The sequence below is a fragment of the Euprymna scolopes genome, chromosome 12, assembly GCF_053919585.1.
Source record: "Euprymna scolopes isolate OS-2025 chromosome 12, ASM5391958v1, whole genome shotgun sequence".
In the NCBI taxonomy this organism is placed as follows: Eukaryota; Metazoa; Mollusca; class Cephalopoda; order Sepiida; family Sepiolidae; genus Euprymna; species Euprymna scolopes.
This window is the reverse complement of record NC_136493.1, coordinates 37,747,686-37,773,292: the sequence shown is the minus strand read 5'-3', so window position 1 is coordinate 37,773,292 and position 25,607 is coordinate 37,747,686. Positions and strand designations below refer to the sequence as shown.

Sequence of the window (25,607 nt, the reverse complement as noted above, 5' to 3'; positions counted from 1 at the left end):
TATATATATATATATATATATATACTCTTATAAATTTGGATATTTTTGTGTATTGATAGTCATATTAATAACTTTTTTTTCTTTTTATTTAAAAGAAAAAGTTTATTATATATAAGTCGAGAAATTGTATTCATCAGCAAAAGGTCTTGCTAATTTGCATATTCTTTTAAACATTCATTTTAATTTCCTCTTAGTTTTTTCGGTTTTCTTATGGGATGATCATCTTTAGTTCACTATTATGTGTAATTATATTCATACAGATATTCTACATGATTTATACGTGCATAATATTTGCGTAAAAAGGTTATAGTAAACACAAACCGCTTTCTGTATATATTTATATATGTGTATGTTTGTTAAAAAAAATTTTGCCTACCAAACTTCTGTCAGTTTTTGGTTTACAGACAGGAAACTTAATATATAAGGCATTTGAACCCATGCGAAATTTAATATTTGGGCTTTAACTGGGGAAAATAGGGGCAGAACGACAGCATTACGAATATGCATGTGTAACGTAATAGGTATTGGTTCATGTTTTACTTTTTAGCCTTGCAGTAAACATCGCTTCATAGCTCAGACATTAATGTTAAAGGAAAAAGTAAATCGTAAACTAAAGGCTTTGGTTTGAATTCTCAGTGGTCACGCACGAGTCATTTCTTTTTAAAAATTTTTAAATCATTACTAAATATTCGATCCAATATAATCTATCTATCTATCTATCAAAGTGAACATGTGTGTGTGTCTGTGTACATTTCCCTACGTAGTAACTCTGTCAATTTTTAGTCTACAGACTCGAAATTTTATATACAGGGTACTGAGATTTGGGAAAATCGATGTGATTGTGTTTTGGCAGGAAATTTGGCTGTTAAGGGGTAAAAGTTCAACGATTTGACCTTTGAGAACTCTACCAAACTCCTCCGACAATTTTGCGTCTAAACACTTGAAATTTTAGATATAGGTTCCTTGGACATGGATCTAACTTAATAACTTGATTTGAGCCCACAACAATGAATGCTAAGGGTCATAATAAGGGTCAAAGTTAAAAAATTGACCGCTATTTTATTATTATTTATTTTTATTTTTTTGCTCAATATACACGTCCAAGCACCCGGGCAACGCCGGGCTGAAATGCTAGTATATCTATATATCTATAAAAGTGAACGTGTCTGTGTGTCTGTATACATTTCCCTATGCAATAACTCTGTCAATTTTTAGTCTACAGACTCGAAATTTGATAACAGGGTATTGAGATTTGGAAAAATCTGCGTGATCGGTTTCCGGCCAGAAATTTGGCTGTTAAGGAGTCAAAGTTCAACGATTTGACCTTTTAAGAACTCTGCCAAACTCCTCCGACAATTTTGGGTCTAAGCACTTGAAATTTTAAATATAGATTCCTTGGACATAGATCTAACTTAATAACTCAATTTGAGCCCAAAACAATAAATGTTAAGGGGTCATAATAGGGGTCAAAGTTATAAAAAATTTGACCTCTGCGGTCTCTACCAAATTACTCAGACCATTTCTGGTCTAAACATTTGAAATTTTACAGAAAGGGTATTCAGAGATAGGGCAAGCTTTTTAATCGGTTTGGCTCGAAAATGTGAGCTACCAATATATAAATGTATTTTTGCATGTCTGCCTAAAACCTTCGACAGAGGCGACGCATTTTCACAAGATCAGTCGTTTTGAAGCTCGACCTTTCAGACGACGAATACCGAAAAATTGGCTAAAAAACACTTTCTTCACCCTCAACTGGGCACTTTTCTACAGGGAGGGGTCGCTTTTTTCACCGATATTTTCGAAAGTCATCCCATCTTTTCGATTGTCTTGCCTTAATTTAAACCTAAATCATTTCCGGTTTGATGGTGGTCGTAACAGCAAAGGCGTCACGTTTTTTTCCTCCTTCACGGTACAGGTTCGAGTCTGCCTTCCTACTACCACTTTTTTTTTTTTTTTGCTCAACATACACCTCCAAACACCCAGGCAACGCCGGGCTCCCATGCTAGTATATCCATAAAAGTGAAATTGTGTGTCTGTGTGTGTACATTTCCCTACAAAACTACTCTCTCAATGTTCAGACTCGAGGGGTAGTGAGATTTGGAAAAATCTTTTTAATCGGTTTTTGGCCAGAAATTTGACTGTCAAGGGGTCAAAGTTCAGCGATTTGACCTTTGAAAACTCTACCAAACTTCTCCGCCAATTTTGTGTCTAAACACTTGAAATTTTAGATATAGGTTACTTGGACATGGATCAAACTTTTTAACTTGATTTGAGCCTAAAACAAATGTTAAAGGGTCATAATAGGGGTCAAAGTTAAAAAATTTGACCTCTGCGGTCTCTACCAAATTACAATTTTTGATCTAAACATTTGAAATTTTACATAAAGTGTATTCAGACATAGGGCAAACTTTTTCATTGGTTTTACGCCGAAAATCTGGCTTTCAAGGGGTCAAAGTTCGAAAGATTTTACCTTTGTGGTCTCGAGAAAACTATTCAGCCAATTTTGGGTGTAAAGATTTGAAATTTTTCATTCAGATATGAAGCAAGTTTTTTAATCAGGTTTTCGGCGAAAATTTTGCTGCCAAGAGATCAAAGTTGTAAGTGTTGACTTTTGCAGACTCTACAAACTCCTCCACCAATTTTGGGTCTAAACACTTGAAATTTTTTATATAGGTTACCTGGAAATGAGTCAAATATTTTAATATATATATATATATATATATATATATATATATATATATATATATATATATACATATGCACATAGTTATGACCAGTACATAGAGCCGAACAAAGCCGGGCTGAACTGCTAGCATAATTATAAATACGCAATCTGCATTAATCAAAATATCATATTTACGTTATTTTTCAAGCAGGCAATGCTGGGCGGCCTGCTAATATATATATATATATATATATATATATATATATATTGCAATCATAAAGAAAAGGCTTATTCATTAAAAGTAAAATACGTAAATCATTTTTTTAAAGGGGGGAGGTGGAGAAAAATAAAAATAAAGGGGGAAGTCAGCTGACCGGTTTCGCTCTCACTTTTCCAAAGCTGTATCGAGGGATTTAAAAAGGAAAACTCAGAAATATGTACATTATTAAAATTTCGTTCTGTTCAAGGTTAAAAAAACCAGGGAAGTGATTAAAATAAAGGTACGTTATATTTTCAAAGGACCTTAGAGATAAATCACGCTCAAACCTAAAAGTCATTCGCTCTGTTTAGAGAGAATGCCTCCTCAACCGAACGTGAATAGTCTCCAAGATTTTAAGATGGAATGTTGAGTAAACCGGTGAACATGACAGTGTACCGTCACTTCCTGATCAACTTGTAGGTATAAAAAGTTTCCTGTATTCAACCACATGGTCGCGCTTACAAGTATAAAAAATATGGCTACCAATATGTGTTACCGATTGTCTATGTATGTTCTAAAGAGAAAGAATAATTCTCCATTTGGATAATTATTATTATTGCACATTGGGATAATTTTAATCTTACAAAATATAGTAAGTGAACTAATTTTTAACTTTTATTTCTATTGAAGAAAGTCGAATATTTCATTTTTTTTTTTATTGCAAAACAAACAATTTTTATATAATATTTTTTAGTTCGTTCTTTTAATAATAAATAAAACTTTTTACTGAGTATTTCCAAATATTTTAAAGTTAACATTTTTCAGTTTTTTTTTTTTTTTTTTTACGATCGGGGAAGTTTCAATATTTTAACACCGGACGTAATTTATTTCTTTGAAATATATTTGAAGTTTTTGTTTTTTTATAACATTTTGACTGTAACTAGTTTAAATGACGAGGTTGTTTTACTATATACATAAATTCGAAAAATTTGTCCAAAAAAAAAATATATATATCAAATGTTATCAAAGGCAAGATAAGTTACTTTTCTACCAATCTGGATAAATTTTTTATGTTTTTATTGTAACGTGTTTATTCGGCTCTAAAAACATACAGTGTTTACCGATGTATTTGAAAAATGAAAATGACGGCATGCTTACTGTTGCAGACGGTAAGTTTGGGAAAACGAGTTTAAACAAAAACATTATACAAAATACTGTTAGAAACTCGCGCAATATATGTTACCGTGACATAGGCAAACATATATTCGGTGGGTTTCTATCAGTATTTTGTATAATTTTTTGATTGAACTCATTTTCCCAAACTTACCGAGTTCAATAGGGAGCATGCCAACATTTTTCTTTTTCAAATATATCGATAAACATTGTCTAATTTTCGAAGCGATTACGTTTTAAAGTGAGTAAAACCACTAAAAACCTTTCTAGATAGGTAGAAGAGTAACTTATTTTGCCTTTGATAACATTTATTTGATATATATATATTTGATTTTTGACCACTTTTTCGAATCTGTGTATAATAATACAAACCCCTAAAAATATATCCAGTTAGGTGGAAAAGTAACTTATCTTTCCTTTGATAACATTTATTTGTTTTTTTACAACTTTTTCGAATCTATGTGTACGGTAATACAGACCCAAAATTTAATTTAACTTGAAAATAATATTTAAAACACACGTGCGTACACTGCACAAGCACCCTTATTATTATCATAATAATAACAGTATGAATAATAAAAAAAACTGGTGTAGATGACATGGACTCGATCCACACCAACTAGTTGTGAAGGGTCAGGGAGGATAAAAAGACCGAGGTGGGAGAGTACTAACCAAATCTCCACTGGAAGTGTGCAGTTCAAATCTGGTACCTTGGGGAGGCATTTTGTCACCCAAACCCCAGGAAACACCAATGGCCGATGCCAACGAGAAATCATCTGCACAAGTGGTCAAGAGGTGGAGAACACTGGCAATCTGGGGAGACTTGTCACTTGGTCTCCAGGGAACACCACAGGTTACTATCAGTGAGCGATCACTGATAATGGCTTGTGAGACAACTAATACGCTACACATTTTGATGAAAAACATGGGAAAAAATGGACATAGAAGAACAGAAAACTAAAACTTTAAATATAATTTCTGTATTTAAAGTAATAGTTATTTAAATATTTCAACATATAATCTTGTGGGTAAAATCCAGCTTCCTAATAAGGAACACTCTGGATAGGAACAAAAATAATCTCAATCATTAAAGATTTCTCCTCCACCGACCGAGGACAGAAAAGGTAAAGTGTAGCATCAAAACAGATACTATACTGTGATCTTGTTCCGGAGGCCAAAAAATATTTTTGTATAATGTTTCTTTAATTGTTTGTTCCCTAAATTCATAATTTTGATTTATCAGTATTAAACTGTATATTGCTTTAAAATTACTTAATTTTACATAGATAATATTTACATAGATAATATTTATATTTTATAGTGAATAAAGTTCAGTTTAAGTATTAATCGAACTGTTTCTTTTTTCTTTTAAAAATGTTTTATTGCTCTTTCTCAAATGGCTCTCATATAGTACTGACATTCTGACAAATCTTACCTACATTGCCTGCATGCTTTTTTCAGTTAGCAGGCCTTCTTCTTACTCTCGGTGGCCGTGGCACGACTCAGCATTGAAAATGAGTTCGTGCTGAAATTTGCTGAACATGACGTGTTTTCAATGAGATGGCCAGTTATTGGAGACCCATATGTATTGGCACGTATGTCCGTTACTCGGAATGTCCAATTTCTGATTTTGCTACGTGCATACTGTTGGATTCACCCATCCAATCTCAACGTTGTTTGACCCACATAGTTGGCACTACAACTACACTTAAAATTGTTAATTACATTATTATTACGATGGAGGGAAGGTAGAACATTTTTCCGAGAAGATGGCGTTAAGGTTTTCGCAGAGAAAACTAATGCGCATAATTGAAGCAAAATAATATTTTGGAACCGTTGATTTTGTTTGTTTGGCAAATTTATCACTTACTGTCCCCCCAACCATCTTTCACCCAACAGAACGCAACGTAACTTCATTTTAATGTATATATTTTTTATTTTTATTTTTTAGATCCTCCGATACAGCTTTGAAAACGTGAGGGTTAAACCAGACAGCTTACTCCCCTCTTTATTTTTCTTCTTCCCCCTCTCTTGTTTTTTTTTTTTTAAATAACGTACTTTAATTTAAATCGTGAATAATATGCTTTCCTTTCATGGTTGCAATATTTAAATTTTGTACCCCAAAGAATCATGAAATATATGTATGAGAACGTCAAAATGCTTTGATATAAAGAGCATCTATGACCCTCTTATATATAGCTATATAAGTGAACGTGTCTGTGTGTCTGTGTACATTTTCCTTAGCAATAACTCCGTTAATTTTCAGTCTACAGACTCGAAATTTGATATACATGTTACTGAGATTTGGAAAAATCTATGTGATAGGTTTTCGGCCAGAAATTTGGCTGTTAAGGGGTCAGAGTTCAACGATTTGATCTTTGAGAACTCTACCAAACTCCTTCGACAATTTTGGGTCTAAACACTTGAAATTTTAGATATAGGTTCCTTGGACATGGATCTAACTTAATAACTCAATTTAAGCCCAAAAGAATTCATTTTGAGGGGTCATAATAGGGGTCAAAGTTTTAAAAATTGACCTTTTTTTTCTTCAGCATACACCTCCAAACACCCGGGCAACGCCGGGCACCCATTCTAGTAGCTAAAAACATCTGAAGAAATTGAAATTCAGAGAATAACACTCAATTGATATTTAATGACTGTTAATCAACTTGGTATTAATGACTATAATACAATTTGGTAATTAATTAGTATAGGCCAAAATAGTGCTTAATGACTATGGGTCACATTTGTACTTGATGACTATGGGTCACATTTGTACTTGATGACTATGGGTCACATTTGTACTTGATGACTATGGGTCACATTTGTACTTGATGACTATGGGTCACATTTGTACTTGATGACTATGGGTCACATTTGTACTTGATGACTATGGGTCACATTTGTACTTGATGACTATGGGTCACATTTGTACTTGATGACTATGGGTCACATTTGTACTTGATGACTATGGGTCACATTTGTACTTGATGACTATGGGTCACATTTGTACTTGATGATTATTGGTCACATTTGTACTTGATGACTATGGGTCACATTTGTACTTGATGACTATGGGTCACATTTATACTTGATGACTATGGGTCACATTTGTACTTGATGACTATGGGTCACATTGGCAATTAATGATTATGGGTCGAGTTGGGACTTAATGACTATTGATCAAATTTCATGCAAATCTGAAATTTTTAATAGGATATGTGAAGTTCGTCAAACAATTTAATTTTTTTCTATTTTTTTTCTCTTAAAACACTGTTTACACCATGTAGAAATTTTGTATTTCTCACGATTGATTTTTGGAGGGTTATCTTGTCTCTCTTATCTCTATAGAAAGCTAGATATGTGTATATGTTTATATATTTGTATGTAAAGAATCCACTACTTAATTAACCAATCATTATGAAATTTTGGATCAAATCTGCTAAGTATACACAGTTGTAACAAGAGTTATATTTAGTTTAACTTATGCAAATGAGATAAAAGCCCCTCATGAAATTTCAACAATAGGTATTAGACATCAATTAAAACATTTCCCAAATTTCAAAAATTTAGGGTATTTTATAAGATTTTTAGCAAATATAATATGGAAACAATCTCCAATTTAATATTTCAGATTTCCATTGAATTTTTCTATAGTGTTTAGACAATAATTAAGCAAAATTATAAGGATTTCTATTATAAGACCCCTTAAGCTAAAGCCTTAACTGTCAGATATTTTCTAGAATCAAAATCATGTAATTGATTTTGATTGAACTTTGAATAAAGATTCTAGATATAAAGTTTAGTATATAAGTTGATTTTAATCTTCACAAGATAACATACATGACATACAAAACTTCCGGTTGGAGCTATTAATTTTATTGGTTTTTTTTCTTTTTTTTTTGTTTTTGCTTCCCTGTTTTTTTTTTTTTTTGTGTTCTTGGTTTTTATTTTTAATTTTCTTTGTATTTATTTTTAACTTTCTTGGTTTCTATTTTTAATTTGATGGTTTCTGATTATTTTTTTATTTTCATGATTTCTGGTTTTATTTTTTATTTATTTTGGTTTCTGTCTTTTTGGTTTTCTGTTATTAGGAGTAATTCTGTTTTTTTTTGTTTTTTTTGGAGGGGGGGTTCTTGTTTTTCTGTTTATCTTTTTCATGTTTTTTTCTTCATTTTCAGTGTCAATTTCATTGGTTTCTGGTTTTATTTTCTCGGTTTTTGTCTTTTGTACTTCTCTTTGTTTAATTTTGTGTTTGTATTAAACTTGCAATTTTTTGCCATTTTTTTTTCTTATTTTTCCAGTCTTTCCTTTTCTTCCTGTCTTTTCGTTTCTCCCTGTCTTTTATTTATCCTGTCTTTTTTTTCCTGATTTTTTTCATTGTCCTTTTACCATTTTTTTTTCTTTTTTTTCATGACATTTTTAGTTTGATTCATTACTTACATTATTTAAATCTATTTTTTTTGCTATTCTCTCATCATTTTCTAGCACATATATTATTAATTTAGGAAGCCTTTATTGGTTGCAATATAATTTTCCATTGCGCAGGACTTTACTACAAACTGACATCTTCAAGTATTGTTTATTGGATTCTATTATTTTTTTCATTGTGTATCTTATCAGCCGGAACATCAAAACCTAATCATCTAAAGTCACGCATGAGTGTTCCTCGCGACCAAACCATAAAAGAGTAAAACCACTAAAGAATTGAACACTTTTATTGACTCCTCCTTCCGGGGAAATATAAATGAGTTCATTCTGACATTCGTTTTTTAAAAGGTTTCATGTTGACTTTTTTTTTTTTGTTTTGTTTTTTTACAGAAATTCTATGCACCTGATCCAGTTTGTTTTTTAAACCAAGTGCCTTGAAGTTGAGTTGACTTTCGAGAAGGCCCGAAAATGACTAATGATAATAATAATAATCAAAATAGTAGGAGCACAAGGAACAATCCCGAATAACTTTGAAAAAGAATGGGAGAAATTGGAATCAACAGAATGGCTGCAAAGATACAACGATTAACGATAATAAAAACGGCTGAAATATTAAGAAAAAACCCTTGAATGCGGAGAATAATACACATGAAACACATGTGTGAGCCAGACAAACTGCTGCAGAGGCAAAACATGAAGAAGCGTTACAGGGAATGAAGAACAATGAAGCTGCATATCAACAAACTATATTATCATCACGCATCCCCTCCCATTGTCCCATCACCTTCCCCCTCCAAAAAAACAGAGTGAAACCAAATAGCCAAGAAGGGTCAACGAGGAGGGAAAGACCGAGGAGAGAGCACTGACCAGACCTCCACTGGACAAGCGCAAAGAGAACTGAAACCTTGGGGAGGCTTAGTGCCCCTCATATTCCAGCACAGACGAATAGCTGCTACCAGTGAGAAATAAATGGTGAGAGGTTGTTGTGATAACATAAATTTATTTGCAAATGTTATCGAAGGAGGCGGAGAGTGCTGGACGTTTGGGAAGACTTGTCACTCAGCTTCCAGGGACACCACAGGTTTTCAGTCAGATCTTTGATGACCTGTGTGAAAGCTCTATGTGATCCAATAATAATGACAAAACGTATTTCCTGATGTCACTGACTCTCACAATAAAACAAATACGATTGATCAAATAAAAATTTATGATAATTTATGGCAACTTTTCTATTTGTTACTTGTTTCGGAAATTTGGAAATGTGAATTGATTATTTGGATTATGCATAATCCAAATAATCAATTCACATTTCAAAAATTTGTTTGGATCAAAGTATTGTTCTCAGTGAGTTATTGAGTGTTATTTGTGCAACGTTTCGGTTGGTGTATGTTTCGGCCTTCATCATGGAAAAAAAAAGAATTAGAAATGTTACTGACTCCATAGATGGTTTCGTATTATTGGCATTGTTTTTTGTTTATTCGCCATTGTTTCTTATGTGTGAAAAAAATTGGTTGACTAAGGGAGACAACTCTAATAAAGAACAATAGTCCAACGAAAACTAATAATAACTAGCCCTCATCTGAAAAATTAGAACTATAATCAGTCAATTGAGAGATATGTGGATATATAAAGTTATGAAAATATATTTATGGCAACTGAGCTACGCAGAGGTTTCTGCGTTTCATCCCTTACAGGAATGAATAGGCATGAGGTAGTCTTGCTTAACAATTACCTTATGAGAATGAAACACAGAATCTTCTCTATAGCTTAAATGCCATAAATATATTGTCATAACTTACTACCTAGATCTGCTAATGTATTGAGCATTGTTGAAGTAAATACTAAAACCTGATACATACATTTCCTCGTAATATTTTATGTGGGAACATTAAATTATATATATATATATATATAAAGGTGAAATTGTTTGTGTGTACATATTTCCCTTCCAAACTACTGTCAATTTTCAGTCTACAGACTCGAGAGTTGACGTAAGGGGTATTGAGATTGAGAAAAAAAATTTTAATCGCCAGAAATTTGGCTGTCAAGGGTTTAAAGTTCAACAATTCGACCATTAAAACTCTACGAATCTCCTTCGCCAATTTTGGGTCTAAACACTTGAAATTTTATATGTAGGTTACTTGGACATGGATCAAACTTTTTAATTTGATTTGAGACCAAAACAAATGTTAAAGGTTCAAAATTGGGGTGAAAGTTTTTAAAAATTTGACCTCTGCGGTCTCTACCAAATTACTCAGCCAATTTCTGGTCTAAACATTTGAAATTTTACATAAAGGGTATTCAGACATAGGGCAAGCTTTTTAATTGGATTTTGTCTGAAATTTGGCTGCCAAGGCGTCAAAGCTCAAAAGATTTGACCATTGTCGTCTCTAGCAAACTATTCAGCCAATATTGAGCCTAAACATTTGAACTTTTACATGAAGGATATTCAGACATGCAGCAAGCAAGCAGTTTCTGTGGCGAAAATTTGTCTTCCAAGAGTTAAGAGTTGACCTTTGTAGACTCTAGCAAACTCCTCCGCCAATTTTGGGTCTAAACACTTGAAATTTTTGATGCAGGTTACCTGGACATAAGCCAAACTTTTTAATATATATATACATATGCACATAAAGTTATGAACAGTACAAAGTCGGGCTGAACTGCTAGTATATATATATATATATATATATATATATATATATATATATATATATATATATATATATATATATAGGAATGGGACATACAGTTGGAAAATGTAAAGCAACATTGTATATTGTTTGTATAAAAAACCCTTTAAAATGAAAACTATCAAGTTATAAGTTAAGCTAACGTGTACCAGTAGTTACGCCATGGGAGGAAGTATGTGGAAGAAAAGCTGACGAGTTCCTCCTTTTGGGGATTATTTAGCAAATTGATTGGGTGCAGTTTTCAAATCTTTCTGCACCCTATGGATGTTGGAAGGCAAAAATATGGTATGTCAATTGTGCTAAAGATTACTGTAAAAATTAAAGCTAATATCAGAGAAAATAATGGTGTTTTTCGTTGATCTTTCTAAGTGTTTATATTACTTTTGTGATCTCGAGATAGACGAAACGGTGAACATTTTTGCAATTACTACCTGTCTTTGATAGTCGAAAAATAATCCCTTTCTGTCCAAAATTATGCTGCAAATAGGGCTCTTATGCTCGTGGAACCTCCAAATTAATTTCTTATTCATGTCCATGTGTTAAGAGGGCATTGATGGCCAACATGGGAGAAAGGTAAAGGTTGTCAGACAGAGAGAAAAAAATCAATTAACAAACCCGTTTGTAGATATTGATAGATTAATAGATCAATAACCTGCCAAACAAATAGAGTAATAACACAAAAACTGTTTTATGAATGAGTTTGTAAATTGTGCAACAAAAATGATTGCGTTTATAGGTCATGGTTGTCTTGACAATGAATGAACGGACTTTGACAACAATGGGCGATGGGTTGGAAGGTCTCTGGACTTTACTTAAATCCATTAGATGTCTCAAGGGACAAACGGTTTGCTTTTTGAGAACAAAAAAAAAAAAAAAAAAACACCCGTTGCTACCAGATCAGACTGTTTGAAGATACTGGTTCCTGACTTTAAATGCACCAAACATTGTTATTCTTTTTTCTCCTTTCTCTTTGCGGAACTTAATCGTGTTCTGAAAAGTAAGAAACAAAAACAATTTTCCTCCACAAAATAACCAAACGCAGCATCATGAAAGATAAAGTACTTAAAATATAAGTTGTTTACTTTGGGTTTTTTTTAATGACTGGATTCAACATTAAATTACTCGAAAAGGCAAAACAAACAAACAAAAAAATTAGCTACCTAGATAAGCTGAAGAGAAAATACTTTTTTCTTTTCTAAGAATTTGTTTTGTGGACGACAGCAAGAATAATTGGCATTGCCCGACCTTGTACTATGAATGAAATAAAAATGATCGATATGAATTTAACTATTCATGTTTTTATTTTACGAGATTTGCAATAAAAATATCCAAGTTGTCAAAATGTTAAATTTGAAACTTAAATACTACATGATTAAATGTGTATTTTCTATGCATAAGTAAATATACATTTATACATTTAACTTTTGAAATTTTTAAAGTTTTCTCAGGCCTATTGGATTAACTCAAACGGTAATTGATTATTATATTGTACCCAGTATAGAGCAATGATTTTAAGTTTTTTAAAACATATGATTTGGAGTGGGGGGGAGGCATCAGCTAGAATCAAAACCAAAACACATAGCTCTCCAGCATTATTCGTTGCCATTTGAATTGAGTCCATACGCATATAAAATCTTAAGAAATAAAAGGTATAAATGTATATTTACACAGGCATAGCAGTAACACTTTAAGTCAACTTACATCTGCCAAATTCCAGTTTTTCAATTCTTAGCCCTTAGTAGTTATTTTTACCGTCTAAAATCCAAATTGAATTTTTTCCACAAGTCCAAATGACCTATATATTAAGTTTCAAGTCTGTCAACTAAAAAGTGACAGTAGTTTTGTAGAAACCGTTCTGCACACAGACAGACTATATATATATATATATATATATATATATATATATATATATACACACATATATGATAGAGAGAGAAAGAGATAATTGTGCACTATTGTCGGCAATATTAATTCCAGCCACTTAATAAAGAAGGATAAATTAGCAAAGCATTCAAAAATATGTTCATTAATTTTAAAGAGGGTTAGTTAAATGAAATCCATATCTTTGCTATGTAGAAAGAAAGATAGTAAGCTTTAGAAGTAGCAAGAAAAGGTCATAGAGAGGGTGAGGTTGCTTCTCTCACACACACACTCTTTCCTTACTCTCTCTCTCTCTCTCACTCATTTCAGAATTTTTTGAGAGGAGGATTGGTTATTAGTGTTAGTGTAAAAATAATGTCGGTTTTTGACATTCAACATATATTAAAAAAAAACGACATTATTTTTGCACCAACCTAATATTCGGATCCTTCAGATAACTATTATTAGCTTGAGTATCATTTTTCCCAATATTTCACTCGATGCAACCACCGACATTCTTCAGGTGTATCTTGTCAAACTCGAGAATTTGGACGGAATATCAAACTAAACCTTTATTTACTTCACGGGGGTAACACACTCTCGTTCTGTAAAGTAAAGAAAGGGTTCCGTTCGACAATCCATCCAAATTCCTGAGTTCAATAGAAATATTCCTAAGTCTGATAAGATACATCTGAAAAAGATCGGAGGTTACATCGGCCAGAATTTTGTGAAAATGACACTCAAGATGACATTTAAGATGATAACAGTATTCTGAAGAATTCAAATAACAAAGATATTGTAAAAGTTTTGTAATTTTGGAATTTTGGAATTCGTCTAGCTGAATCCACTGTGAAAAATTTCCCCCACTCTATATCTGTGCCTAAATCAAAACGCGGATTCCATGAACAAAGCTTCTTTCTTAGAACTGCACGCCTGTGGAACTCTGTTCCGTCTGCCTGCTTCCCTCCGGACTAAAACTGTGATGTCTTCAAGTCTAATGTTAACAAATTCCTAATGAACCGCCACCTTAAGTAAACACTCCATCAAATCTCCACACTAACGTAATGTACTTGCAATAACCCTTATCCCTGAGTGGCTTTGATAAGTGGTGATCACTGTGTAAAAAAAAAAAAAAAAAAAAAAAAATGAAATCCAAGTAGAATAAATAATCGTAGTTTTTGTGACCTGGTTGTCAGGATTACTTCCAGTATTCTTTAAAAAAAAAATGACATCAATCAAAATAATTTCAAATTAGTAAAACATGTTATTAATTCATAATGAAAAAAAAAATAACTGAATCTTAACTTGTAAAATCTGTAACAAAATTATTCTCATCTGCCAACTATCATCAACCATTTGCATTTTGCTAGCTGTACCGATGAGAAGAAATAAAGAGGAAAGAGAGATTAATGACTTTGGAAAATGGCGGCCATTTCCCTTTTTTCATGAAAATTTCAAACATTAAATCATGATAAAGCCATGATATAATTATTTTTAATTTTCCTTGATTCAAAAAACAAACTATCAGACTAAAATGGGTGTTGAATGTGAGTTTCATGAAAGACGTAGAACTGATGATTACATCATTATCATCATCATTATAATATTCGGTTTAACATCAGTTTTACATGCTGGCATGTCTTGGACAGCTCAAAGAAATTGCTTCCAAACTAATCTCATTTCTTTTCTTTTTTTTTTTTACTTGGGAGTCACCACTTATGAAGACCCAAAGGCTACTCGAGGATAAGGGTTAATGTAATTTGATAGTGTAGTAATCATTAATGGTGTAATTCAGGTAAAAAGTGGGTGAAATAGTATATAGTGGCTGTAGCCTGTTGAGTGTTTTTTTGTTGCTTTTTGTGTGAAAGTTTGGCAAGGAGAACGCATAAATTGGAGTTCGGTCGAGATAGATTTTTTATTTATCCCTCTTCCTCTCAAGTCCATTTTTATTACTTCCGTCCGTCATCCCCTGTGAACTTCTTATCTGTACTGTTCTAAATCTACTTATCCAAGAACTATTTATTTTTTCAATGCGGCAATTCTTGTATCATTTATCTTCATACAAAACATCTTGTCAACCGTTATTGGCTGGCTGTTTCTGTTTTACGGCATATAAACCCGTTTCAGGTTATTTAATGCCGAATCCAGTGATGTTGAAGAAATTTTTTTTTTAAATATATATATATATATATATATATATATATATATATATATATATATATATATATATATATTTTTTTTTTTTTTTTTTTTTTTTTCAAGTCGATTTCTATTTAACCCATAGTTGGGACTCTAACAGGTACTACCACTCTGGGTCAGAGTGGACCTGGAAGCAATGGCAATTAAAGGATGGCTCCACACTCCCCAACACCCACGAGCCGGGGCCTCACCATCAGATATAGTTTAAGGTCATACCCAGGACTCTATTGTACAAGTTTCACTTTTATACTTAATAATACACCGTACACAAGCCTATGATAGTACTAGAAGAGTCTATGATGCAGGTAAGTTTCGGTCTCACGACAGAGGTGTAGTGTAATATCTATTATGATATTAACTCCATTTTTGTGTTGTTTTTTTTTTCTTATGATACGATTCTCTGTCATTACCTCCTCCTTTTAGGGGGGCATAGTGTAGTATATGTTCGTTCGTCATGTATTCTAGCAAAAAATATGCAACCAACGAGAACATATTTTTGCATTTTTTTATTACATAATATTATTAACATTAACATTATCAATAAAGACATCCACCGTGGAATTTCCAGGGAGTTTAACAAGTTTATAAATTTTTCATACTACTTGTGTCAGATAAAATTTTGTAAATATTCGCTTAGATCAAATGATAAGTCACAACTCAAACAATAGTTGGTGCATCATAAAGGCTTTCAAAAACAAAGAACTGAAAAATGTCTGGGGAAACAAAGAAAAAAACACTTAAATACAAACTACATAATCTATTATTATACTAAATGTCAAAGTAGTTTGCTTAAAGCATTGTTTAATGTGTATATAAAAAATTAAAACTTATAGAAGACAGAACAATAGAGAGATGTGATGGATACTCAAACTGAAGATCGCGTGTTATGGAACCAGCTATGCCGTTTCACTTTTACTGATTTAACACAAGCATATATATATATATATATATATATATATATATATATATATATATATATATATATACACACGCATGCGTTCTTACTTGCGTCAGGTGGCATATCCATGATGCTATATTTCAGGACGTCTTCCCTTCATCAAGTGTGTGTTCGACTTTAATCTACTATTATACTAAATATAGGTAAATCAATGTACATTTCCTCATATGATTTACTAGAGAAATACTCTTCCCAAAAAGAGTAATAGTAATTCCCTGAACAAGATAGTTTTGCACCATTTTTATTTCGCCTTATTAAAATTACGATATAATCCAACTAAACTTTACGTCTAGAATCCTTATTCAAATTTTGATCAAAGCGTTTTAATAAAAATTGAAACTCAGAGAATTTTGCTCAGTTGAATCAAATTGAATGCAAATCTGAATTTTCAAGTAGGGGTTCTGACTATATTATGCCCGATCAAGAATCAATTAAAATTCGCCAAATAAATTGAGTTTTGAAATGGGAGGTTAGGCTTATATCATTCACTTAAAACCCTTTAAAATAATTTAGATAACCTGAAATTTGAGGAATATATTTTTATTAATATCTTTTTTTTTTTTTTTTTTTTTACAGCACTTATCAAGTCCCGAAAGCCATTTGAGGATTAGGGTTAATAAATGTGAAGTTATAATGTAGTACTTTGTAGATTGGGTAGAATTTGGATTACTTAAGTGGACGGCTCAACATGAACTTGTTTACATTGGACTTGAAGGCTACCATATTGAAGTTGACTAGGGAAGCATTTATGACAGCCACTCCTCATTCTTTCATTTCACTTATTATATTTCGGCGTATAAGGCGACGATCAGATAAGACGAGGTACAAAATTGGAGCAAATTTTAATAAATTTATCGTATATCGGTTGTATAAAACGACTGCTAAATCATGAAACAATGTTTAGTCTAGGCTAGAGATTGCAATACCTGGTATCTTATGAAATATTGGTTTTAAAGATGATTTTTTTAAAACTTTAAGCATCATCTTATACGCTGAAATATACCGTAACCAACTATTGATTATGTTAAATATATTAGACTTAACTATTAAATACATCCCTTTTTACATGCTGTCATGTGTTGGACGGTTTTATGAGATTAACTTCCAAAGTAATCCATCTCCACCGGGTGTTTATTTAACCCTTCTTCCCTCGGGTTCATTTTTATCTCTTCCTTTCATGATTTTCTTTGACATTCTCTGTGAACTGACCTTGCTATCTCAACTGTTTTACACGTACTAAACTTAGAACTCTTGTCTAGTCTTTCAACATGGCCATATCATCAAAGTTTGATATTCTGTACATATCTCCCTGCACTGTCTCTGTGGTCCTCAAAACTAAGCTTCTTTGCAAGACTCGCATTGCATATCCATTGTATCATTCTCATATCATTTCTTTCCATGCAACGCACATCCTTATCCCCTGGTCGACAATGGTAATGGTCTCTTGGTTAATAATGACAAAAGTTCCCTGAACTTACTCCATCCACTCTTAGTTCTTGCAATCAAAATCGCACCTTCTACACATCGGACTACTGTTCCCATCTTGAGTGTGATTTTCACAACGTTTCTGTATATGTAAGCTCCGACCTTCTTCAGCTGTATCTTGTCGAACTTGGGAATTTGAACGGAACTTCAAACGGAACCCTTTATTTACTTCATGGGAGAAGCATGATCTTGTTCCATCAGCCAGACTGGATAGAGGTCATAAGTAATTGGCAATTGTATTTTTCAGAATCCCACACTGAGAATTGAACCTTAAACCTTCAAGAGAATATATTTTTTTACAATTGATGGCCCGTGGTGCAATGGTTAGAATACTTGGAAAAATCATGGCTGAGGGAGCAAGAGCATGCTTCCCTCATATAAAGTATATAAAGGGTTCCGTTCGAAATTCCATCCAAATTCCCGAGTTCAATGGAAATATTCCCGAGTTTGACAAGATAGACCTGAAGAAGGTCGGAGGTTACATTGACTGAAATATTTTGAAAATACCAATCAAGATGAGAACAGTAGTCCGATGAATCCAAATAATACTTGATAAATTTATCATCAAGACATACTTTCTTCACATTCGAGTTCATAAGAAAAAGATTAAGACTGGATAGTAGAATGCCTGTAGAATAGGAGACTTTGATTATGTGGTCACATTGATAAGAGTTTTGGGGTTAGTAGATGTAGAGCAGTTGAAATAGGAAGTCCAGTTCAGAGGAAAATACGTCAGGAAGTCATAGTGATGGACTAAAAAGATGAAATAAATAAAAAATTTGGCCAGAGATAGACAAGTTTATATGTCAATTTCTTAAAACCGTCAAACACATGCTAGCATGTAAAACAGACTTTAAACTAAACATAATGATAAAAATCATTCTTAAAACCATCTTTTTTACTGAAGTCAATTCTGAGAAATGCTATCCATGAACATAAAATGCTAATCTCATTTATGAAACTCACTATGGTTGTCGGTTTCCAAAATGGAAGGTTATAGAGCGACATGGTTACATTTTTTGTGGGCTGTGTTTTCATAGGTCTTTACCTGGTTAAAATAGTTGCTTAGGGATTAAAATTGAAAAAAAAAAATGAGAATTTGGCAAACGTAACTTAAACTTCTCTTCTACGTAGACAAATATATATATATACATTTCTATGTTAATCTTAGTTTGTTTTTAACTACTGACGATGGCTGATTCGGTAACGTCTCAGGATGGATCTCTACAGATTTTGGTTTCTGTTTCGATTTTAGCTGATAGCACCCAAGTCATATATTTTTTTCTAATTTTTGAAATCATGACTATATATTGGTATAATATTATATGAAATAGTTAATAGAGAATTGACTCATGAATGATAAATTTCAAATTTGCATGAATTCAAATTTCATATTTAGAGGCATTTTATTACCTGACAACGCTAGACGCCCCCCCCCTGCTAGTATAAAGATAAGATAGTATATGAGGGTAATCTTTTTTCTAAAGTTGAGCTAATCAACGTTTGTTTCTCTAAGGCTTCTCTTCTATTTGTTTTAAGCAAACAAAATACATGTTGAAACATTGCTTGGTTTGGGGATTGAGTTATGTTTGAAACAAAAGTCCATTTTTATTGTCATAATTATCTGTAATTTGCAATTTACTCATCAAATCACTAAGTTACTATCTATTACTTTCACCCTCCTTCCTAACATGCTAGATTAACTACCCTTATGTTAAAATTTCTAGCCACTCTCCCTCTCTTTATTTATTATCAGTCGAAGATATGAAATAGGTTGAAAGTCTAACGTAAATAAGTTCTTGATGAGCCGTTCCATATAAGTTATCAAATTTAACAAATTTTCATTACTAATGATTATTATATTGTCCAATTTCTACTGTACACTCTTTAACCCTTATCATTGAGTGGCCTCTTGGCCTTGATAATGTGTTGATACCTATGAAAAAAAAAAAAAGTTCAATGTGAACAAGTTCTAATTGAATCGTCCCCCTAAGTAATCCAAGTTACAAAATTCCCACTGTTTACTATGCTAAAATCACAATGACTAATGTATACCTATTAACCCTTATCCTCGAGTGGCCTCTGGGCCTTGATAAGTGGTGACACCCATGTAAAAAAAAAAAAATAGTCTATTATAGACAGGGAATAAATCCACAGTACTAATACTATTTACTTCATAGATTGATAGATACAGAAAGATACCGAAAATGCAAAGTAGACATAGTAAACAGATTAATTTTGGATTGTGTCTCTTTATTGCTTTTTTAAATCAACTGGCTTTGTGAAATCACTTCTTCTTGATTTTAACAATCAAATCCGAAATCACTGGGTGACCCAACAATAGAGTGGAGAGAGACTGGCAACGTCTCTATTGTGAGAAAGTGACAAGGAATAAAAGAGATCATCCTCCACCAAATTTTGAGGTGGATTTTGAACTCTAGCGAACGATGACGTCATGAAACTGATTGTTTTTAATATCGGTTTTAGTGGAACAATATAATCACCAATATACAGCATAATCACTAGGGCTAAGACAACAGCATATTCTTTTCATTGTTTTGCCTCTCAAGTGTGTATCCGTTTATATCTTATATGCTTTTATATCGAGTGATGTGGTTCTCGGTTGATTAACTGTGTCTATGTCGGTTCGTTGTTTCTGTTTTACAGCATATCAACCCTTTTCATGTTATTTAATGCCGAATCCAGTGATTTAAGAAAAAAAACATTTTAATACAATATATTTTTTTTCCAAGTCGGTTTCTATTTAACCCATAGTTGGGACCCTAACAGGTATTACCACTCGGGGTCAGTGGACCTGGGAGCAATGGCAATTAAAGGGTGGCTCCACACTCCCCAAAGCCCGCAAGCTGGGGCCTTACCACTGGATATAGTTTAAGGTCATATCCAGGACCAATCTATGCCGGATATATACTAGAAAGTATAAAACAATGAAAAGAATACTCTGTTATCACAGCCCTAATAATCACTTTGGCACACCAATTCTCACCAGATAATCGAAGTTAGGCAACAATGAGTCTGGTCAGTACTAGATGGGTGATCATTTGGGAATGCTAGGTGTTGTATGTACCGTGCCGTAGAAATTCCCAGATTGGTATCTGGGGACACGTTTAATTCACTGGGAGAGATGCACCATTAGTCTTTGTTAAGGCATGGAGGAGAAACTCTATAAAAGTCTGAGGTCTACTGTCTGCTCTGTCTTGTGGTAGCCATTGCACCGACTGAGATTAGCAGTAGTGCTAAAAAATGTGGGTGGTTCTACACAAAGCCTTCACCATTATATATATATATATATATATATATATATATATATAAAGAAATCATCTGTGTGAATTTCTGAATAACTTAGTTTTAGTGGAGGGTGTAGGTTGATACAACGGAAGTATCATCATCATCATCACTTCTAAAAAGCAAAGCAGATGTACTGGTAAATATCTTGTGATATTAGTGCATATCGAATATTGACTCTTAATATGAACGGTTCAAAATGTTGAACAATAAAATGGCATGTCTTTTCAACTCGACAATTGTCCTTGATACAGATCCAGATAAATCGCTCGACTCATTATAATGACTATTAATAGGTTTTACACTCAGAAAATGAGCTCATTAGTAATTAACACGATTTATATATGTCATTAGAATTCCTTTGTTCAAGTAAATAAACAATATTTTGTATTATTTGGACTGATGTTCTCATCTTGGTTTTTATTCCCTGGTGTTACCAGATTAAGCTGTCTAAATGTTTCTATTTACTTGCCCCCCCCCCCACGAGGGCAGAGTTAGACACAAGGTCGGTTTTTAATGTGGGGAAAATCCATCTCCCCAAAAAGGAGCACTCTGGATAGAAACAAAAATAAAAATTGTCTCGGTCTAGAAGGATTACTCCTCTACTGACTAAGGGCAGAAATGTGAAGTATCAGAAAAGATACTTCCCTTTGTTCCTCGCCAAAAGACCACGTGTCTCTGTATGTATAATATACAAACCGTAAGCCTAAAAGACTATTCTGCGGGGGTCCTAATATATAAGACTAGCAGCTATACCCAGCGTTGCCTGGTATTAAACAGTTAAATACCTTAACAAAATTGAAGTAAAAGAAAAAATGCAAAGAAACTGAGATATGTGCAGGCGAGTAATGTATTTTTCTAAACAGTTCATTTCTAGTAAGTAAAAAAAAAAAAAAAAAAAAAAATACTCTAGCTGAGATCGAAACCAAAGCATAAAGACAGTGAGTTAAGTGCGATAACCATTAGGTCAGCTTGACATCCTTGAAAAAGTGTTTTCAGACCTACTTATTCTTAACATGAGTTACCAAATGAATGCATCAGCGATGATATGTACGACTTTTAGGAGACGAACCATTAAAAGATACATTTGCCTTACTTAAAAAATGCTAGGTTTATTTTTAATGTCTTTAAAAAAAAACACCCAATATTTTTGCTGCTGAGGAGACTTTGTTTCAAACTATATTATAAAATTATTGTCCAAGGCTCCCTGTCTATTACAATAAAAACATCATTTCCGAAACGATTGTACTATTGATTTTGTTTGTTCTTCCTTATGAAACAGACTTTTAATTTTAATTATAAATTATCAATCATCTTACTCATTATTAAAATAGCTCTAGGACATATATGCCTATCGAGCTTATTATATATCTACATTACAACGAGCACTGTTTTCTTTTATTTTAATTGTATTAATGGATTTACTAATACATTAAAATATACTCTGCTGTTTAGACTCTTGTTCTAATCTCCTAAATATATATATTTATATAGTCTTCTGCACGCATCAGTTTAGTGTTTTTCCCGGTCCTTTTATGGTTGTGTCTTAATATTTTTTACTCTTAATATCTTTTCCCGTATTTGAGCAAAACTTTCTATTTTTCAATTTATTTAATAGACAGATGAAAAATGTCTGTTTCTTACAATATTTTGAGATCATTTTTTGTTTGTTTTTGTTCTCTTTTAAATATCAATTTTAGCATTCCTCTTGATGTACACTAAAAGTTTGGCTGGAAGCAATTCAAATCTCAGAAATATTCGGACAGCTTCTGCATTCTTTAAATGTTCTTCCTCTTTCTATATATTTATACCTACAATCTCTCTCTTTCGCTGTGTATATATATATATATATATATATATATATATATATATATATATATATTAGCATGGGTGCCCGGCGTTACCCGGGTGTTTGGAGGTATATATTGAGCAAAAAAAAAGATCAATTCTTTTTTAGCTTTGACCCCTATTATGGCCCCTTAACATTTATTGTTTTGGGCTCAAATCAAGTTATTAAGTAAGATCCATGTCCAACGAACCTATATCTAAAATTTCAAGTGCGTAGACCCAAAATTGTCGGAGTTTGATAGAGTTCTCAAAGGTCAAATCGTTGAACTCTGACCCCTTAACAGCCAAATTTCTGGCCGAAAACCGATCACATCGATTTTCTCAAATCTCAGTACCCTGTATATCAAATTTCGAGTCTGTAGACTAAAAATTAACAGTTATTGCGTAGGGAAATGTACACAGACAGCACACAGACACGTTCACTTTTTTAGATATATATATATATATAGATAGATAGATTAAACAAAAATATACACGTATACATAAATATATATGGAAACAATTTTATGTCCACTGTAAGCTTTTTACGTAAATATTATGCAAGTATAAATCATGTAGAATATCTGCATGAATATAATTACACGTATAGTTAAATAAAGATGATCATCCCTTCAGAAAACCAAAAAAACTTATAAGGAATTAATTAAAATGAATATTTAAAAGAATATGCAAATTAGCTAGATCTTTTGCAGATAAATGCAATTCATCGACCCATATATAAGAAAATTGTGTTTTCTTTTTAAATAAATAGAAAAGAGGGGTTTTAATATGAATATCAATACACAAAAAAGAAAAAAGAATTTATAGGAGTATAGATAGATAGATGTATATACTAGCAGTTCCGCCCAGCTTTGCTCGGGCCCTATGTACTGTTCATAAGGTTATGTGCATATGTATATATTAAAAAGTGTGAATATGTAAAGTAATGCCTTTCTGTATAATAGTCTTTTTTAACTACCATAGAGAAAAGAGACAGACATTTTTACTTTTATAGATTTAGATAGATAGATAGATAGATTGGATGCAATATATAGTAATGATTTAAAAAGTATAAAAAAAGACTCATGCGCCACCACCAAGAAGCGAAACCAAAACGTTCAGCTCACGATTTATTTCGCCTCTGCCATAAATGACTGGGCTATGAAAACATGTTTAGTGCAAGGCTAAAAATTATAACATGAACCAATAGCTACTACGTTATGCATTTGTAATGCCAGCGTTCGACCTTCAACTGGCAAATTTCATTTTTTTTTTCATTTTCACACTTTTGCACCGATTTTGCTGGGCTAAAACCCAAATACAAAGTCTTGCATGTATTCAAATACCTTATATATGAAGTTTCATGTCTGTAGACCAAAAACTCTAGGAGGAGTTTGGTAGGCAAAATTTGTGCAACAAAAATATATACGTATACATAAATATATATGGAAATAATTTTGTGTTTATTATAAACGTTTTACGTAAATATTATGCAAGTATAAATCGTGTAGAATATCTGCATGAATATAATTACACGTAATAGTTAACTAAAGATGATTATCTCATTAGAAAACCGAATACACTAATAGGGAATTTATTAAAATGAATTTTTAGAAGAATATGCAAATAGGCTAGATCTTTTGCTAGTGAATTCAATTCCACAAGTCATATATAAGAAAATTGTATTTTCTTTTTAAATAAATAGAAAGGTGGGTGTTTAATATGAATATCAATACACACAAAAGAAAAATGAATTTATAGGAGTGTGTGTATATATATATATATATATATATATATATATATATATATATATATATATATATATATGTCAGCCCCTAAAGAAACTCATTTCTTATCGTTGAGCACTTTCAGTTGAATTAAGTCGATCAATTTAGCTCTTATGCATAGATCATCATATATTCATTAGATCACTCTGACTGACGTAAGAAACATTTAAAACTAAAATGTTTAATTTCAATGTTATTTCACGCGGTTAACCATCCCTCACGTGAGAAGATGGTTAAGGACCCCTGTCTATTTGAATTCTTGGCTCGTGTAGTCTAGTCTTCTCTGAGATTGTTACATGAAATCTGGTATGCTGAAAGCGAATATCGAAGCAGCAGGTAGGAAGAAAGACTAATCTACAGTGTTAATTTTCAAACTTATGTACAAATGTTTTTACAAATCTCATTCAGGTTTTTGTAAGTTATTTTTTTCTAAGTCTCAAATCTCTTCAGACAGTTGGATGAGGAAGGTGGAGGGGTCACGTCTCTATACGGTCTGTTCTTCTTGAATCCCAACTTCTACTCCAACTGATCTCCAACTCTAATTTTAGCACGACAGTCGTATATATAGTAAGGTATGTGGATGGGATGGAAACTTCCTCCCAGCCAATAAGATTTCGCCACGAAATCGAAAGCCCCAGGTCCCTGCGTGGGCACAATTCCCATACCTGAAATCTGAATTTTAGGTCTCACGATTTCCAAGGCCAGATGTCAATTCTGACATCCGACCTTGGGTTCACCAAGGCCAGACAAGGTGATACGTGAAATTTCCTGTCATCAACTTTTAGCTGCAAAAATATATTTCTCTGGTTCCAAACAATATCTATTTTGACATGAAATAATATATATATATATATATATATATATATATATATATATATATATATATATATATATATATATATATATTTATCTTCTCTATTTTAAATCCTTGGGTTATCTGGCGTCACCCGGGAATGATAAGCTACCTCATCGTAGTTCTAAAGCTCCTCAATGGGGGATTATGTCACAATGGATAGATTCCTTGCTA

General features: G+C 32.5%; 1 long non-coding RNA gene across 1 annotated transcript in view; it reads left to right on the top strand.

Annotated features, from left to right (window-relative positions):
• The window catches only part of LOC145291251 (uncharacterized), a 160,745-nt gene extending 150,660 nt beyond the window's left edge, over positions 1-10,085 (top strand). Inside the window, exon 3 of the long non-coding RNA XR_013869368.1 lies at positions 8,859-10,085. This is a non-coding gene — a long non-coding RNA (uncharacterized LOC145291251). The remainder of the gene's footprint in view (positions 1-8,858) is intronic.
• Positions 10,086-25,607: the final 15,522 nt, after the last annotated feature.